Below are 3890 nucleotides of genomic sequence, written 5' to 3'. Positions count from 1 at the left end.
GACTGTGGCAGAGCTCCCAGCTCTGTATGTATACAGGGGGCCATTGGTGGCATTGGAGGAGGGGCTGCCCAGGTGGAGTGGGGACCCCAGAGGCAGCAAGGACATTCCCAGAAGAGGGAGGAGTATGTGCAGAGGCAGTTTGGAGAGCTGGTCACGGGGCTGGAGTGGGTGTGCAGAGCCTGTGCTCAGGGAGGAGGTGAATGTGGCTGGAAATACAGGCAAAGGAAACAGCTGGAAGGCTGTGCTGAGTGTCCTGGACTCAGCCATCATCCTGGGGATCACCTGGGGCTTTTATTGTGGACTAAGACAAGGGTGAGGTGAGCGAGACACTCATTTTAGGTGTAAATTTTAAGGAGAAGCCAAAAAAAAAAAACAACAACAACAACAACAAAACTCAGTTATCAAGATGAATTCTATAAAAATCAGTGCAAAAATGTCCATGATGAGCAATGGAGCAAAGAAGCTTTGAAATGAAGATGGGAGTTGACCCTGCACTTGGATGGCTCACCTTGCGCATCTCAACCTAAACTTGGCCCTGCTTTTGTTAAAGACCTGGATTCCTGGTTCTCCCCATGGACCTGCTGACTCAGGCTTTGCAGAGGAGAGGCCCTGTCAGTTCCTAGTGCCCCCAGGTGATCTTCACAGTGGTGTTTTTTCTTTCTAAACTGGTTCCTGGTTAACAACCACCTGTGGGCACTCAGTAAAAACAGATTCTTGAGTCACTCCCAGACCTTGTGCCTCCGAATCTGCTGTAAAGCAGCCCAGAAGGCTGGAGATTGAGCAGGGGCCTAGGGAGCTTCACACCGTCTGGGCAAGAGGGCAAGCAGTGGGGAATGAAGAGGAGGCTTTTAGGCTAATGGGTCTTGCTTTGGCTGGCCCAGATACGGGCGCCATTCTGGCTGAGTTTTCCCACTTTTCAATTTCCAAATGAGAAAACGCCCTGGTTGTTAAAGACTGCACACTACACTCCTACAGCAGGTATTCTAAGAGACTGCTTACACAGGAAGCCCCAACTCCTGGCCCAACTTTCAAGGCCTTACACGTGTGGCCCTCCCTCTCTCTCCAACAGGCTGTCAGCCCAGGAGCCTCGTCACTGTCCCCATCAGGGCTTCTGGCTTGAAGCCTCTTCCCAGGCAGGTCCCCCTGCTAAAGCCCCTCGCCATCTCCCCTCTACCACTCTCAATGCTGCTCCAGCCTTAAGGCTTAGCTGAGGCCCTTCCTCTCCAGGAAGCTCCTCCACCCCCCAGAATGCCACTGCCATGGCAACAGTTCTGTCTTCTGAAGTCTCCACCTCTCTCTGGCAAGAACAGTTCTGTCTCTGCTTTCACATGTTCTTGTGTCTTTGTCCTACCCTCGAAGCTTCCTCTCGTTATTCTGCCTTCCAGGGGTGCTCCTCGGGAAGCAGCGGGGCACTCACTAAGTTTCGTGGCTGCAGAGTCCAAAAACTTGGCTCTAAGTCTTGGCTCCACTTCTTCTGGTGACCTTGGACCCATCCTCTGCTCTTTGGGTTTTTTTGGCACAAGATCTAACTACCTCAGTGGGGGTGTGAGAGCCGAAGGAGATGGTGTTACTTGCAGGGGGAAGTACATGATGCCAATTAGGTCATTACCATTCCTAAGTTAGAAACCTGCAAGCATTTGTCGAGGGCAGGGTGCGCATCTCAGGGCTCCATCTTCCCCTCCTCATGGATAGCAGTTCCGTGAGCACCGACTCACTGGCTGGGGACTTGGCGTCCCAAATCAGTACCTTGTCCTCTTCAGCAGGAGGTCAAGGGGGTGATTCTAGTCATCCATTCTTTCCACGCATAGGGCAAACTTAGGGTGGAAATGTTTTGAAAGGGCTTATTGATAGCTTACTTTGTTCTACAATAAGAGATTTTACAAAGATTCAAAGGGAGGTAGAGAAAGTTCATTTTAAATTGTCTTTGATTCAGTTTTTAGGATTCCAGGAGCTTCCGGAAAGCAGGCTTTTATGGAAGGACACTTGGAAGGAGGTATATGTTTTAAATTGCTCTGCAACATGAACATCTTTCAAAGAGACACAGTTCTCTCAAGTGACACACTAGGAGGAACAAATGCTGCCTGAGTCAGGTACTCTGTCCTAGGGGCATGGGAAGTGCTGGGAGGCCCAGGATGGAATGGGGGAGCTGGGACCCAGATCCGACCCTCTTGTGTGTTCCGGTACCGGATGCTGGTGTTGGCTGAACAGACCCCGCTCGTGGTTTCATCTCGGTAAAGACAGAGTAAGCGGGTGGGGGCTTGTTTCTTTGTGTGGAGAGCCTGCTGGTGAGTACGAATGGAAAACTCAATTATCAGTGAGGTTAGGGGCAGGGTGAGAGGTCAGGGCCGAATGCCCGCGCTTCCTCTGGGTGCTGAGAGAGTTGCTCCTGTCTGCACTGCTTGGGAGGAGGATGCATTGATCAGGGTCAAAGGTTGTGTGTCATCAAAGGCGGTCCAGGAATAAAGGGAGCCCTTCCCAGGGATTCTAGGATGGCCTGTGGAAACCCAAGGCAATTCATGCTCATATGTGCCTCATACCCAACAAGTCAAGAATTCTTATTACAAAATTCACAAGAGAATGTTGCTTTATCTTAGGACAGCTTTCACAGACTTAGGATTTGAAGGTGGAGAGTTGGGAAACAGTCTCCATGTATCCTCCTCAGCCAGGAACCCCCCTCTGGGGCAGAGGCTACGCACGTCTTCCTTTTTCGAGAAAAAAAAAACAATTCATTAAAAAGTTCTTTGTATAAGTCTGGACACCCCAAAGATAGGACCCTGGCTGCCCTTGTTTCAAACTTATCTTTTCCCATGGGAATAATTTCTTTGTAGGCAAGAAAAAACCACACACATAGTAACTTGAGAATTCGAAGTTAAATTTGAACAATAACATGGCTAAAGGATTGTGTGGAAAAACCATAAAGATGGGAAGAAAAGAAGAAAGACAATCTACCAAAAGACAGACAGAGAGGTAAAAAGAAAGACAAAATTTAGAGGGAAGGAAAGAAAGAAAGTTTATGTGTGAACCCAGACGAAAGAAAAAAGGACCACACGGGCAGATGCAGCCAACTATCATCTGCTGATTTGAAATATGACAAACATTCCCAATTGCAAGATTCTGAACTAGAGGGGAGAAAGGAGTTTTCCAGCAGTTATAGATATATTTTTAATAATCATTTCTTGTTTTTTACAGCGAAGTGCAAAAAATGAACAAAGAGGCTCGATGATGCATCTGCTTCACTTTTCAGTTGTCAAATGCAAATTGAGCACCAAGAGGACAGAGTTGATGACATATCAGGAACATTTTTTATTTCCAGAGCAGGTCTGAGTCCCAGAGGAAGACTGAGGCTGACTGAGCCAGAGGTACCACTTCAACAGGTCACGGGTCTCTGCAGAGGAAGGAAAAGGTGTAAGAGTTCTCCCTGCATAGATGGTATTTGTGACTTGGATGTTTTCTTTCTAATACAAATGCATCAAAGTGTTCACAGGAATCTAGCTATATGCAAGAAGTCTGGATTATCTGCCTGAGAGAACTGGCCAGAATTTCCTAGACCTTTCCAAATTTTACTTAATGCAGATTAACTTCATCAACCCTGGTGAAAATGCCACCTCCTCTAGGAAGGCATTTGTCCTGTCTCAGAGACATTTGACTCCATGGGCTCTTCTGCAGTTTTGTTCTGTGTAGGACTGCCTAGTGCCTAGCCTTCTTGTGGTGTTCCTTGCTTATGTCTTGTCTCCCCATTTGATTTGGAGGGTCCTGGGAAGGACCACTGGGCTGGGCTATAGTAGGTCCCCTGTAAAGACCTGTTGAGTAATGAGAAGAGACAGTGGCCCCATCTGGGTGAATCCTGAATTTAATCAATTCCCTGGATCCCTGTTTATCTTGCAAGTAGG

At 47.9% G+C, this 3890-nt stretch overlaps 1 long non-coding RNA gene across 1 annotated transcript; it reads left to right on the top strand.

Annotated features, from left to right (window-relative positions):
- The first annotated feature begins 1307 nt into the window (after positions 1-1307).
- On the top strand, positions 1308-3287 carry LOC117063032. The gene is made up of 4 exons (XR_004428682.1): positions 1308-1601; positions 1934-2090; positions 2829-2967; positions 3190-3287. It is a non-coding gene; the product is annotated as an uncharacterized LOC117063032 (long non-coding RNA).
- Positions 3288-3890: the final 603 nt, after the last annotated feature.

This window comes from Trachypithecus francoisi, unplaced genomic scaffold (genome assembly GCF_009764315.1).
Source record: "Trachypithecus francoisi isolate TF-2019V2 unplaced genomic scaffold, Tfra_2.0 Lachesis_group17, whole genome shotgun sequence".
In the NCBI taxonomy this organism is placed as follows: Eukaryota; Metazoa; Chordata; class Mammalia; order Primates; family Cercopithecidae; genus Trachypithecus; species Trachypithecus francoisi.
The sequence above is the reverse complement of the archived record's forward strand: the minus strand, read 5'-3'. Positions and strand labels throughout refer to the sequence as shown.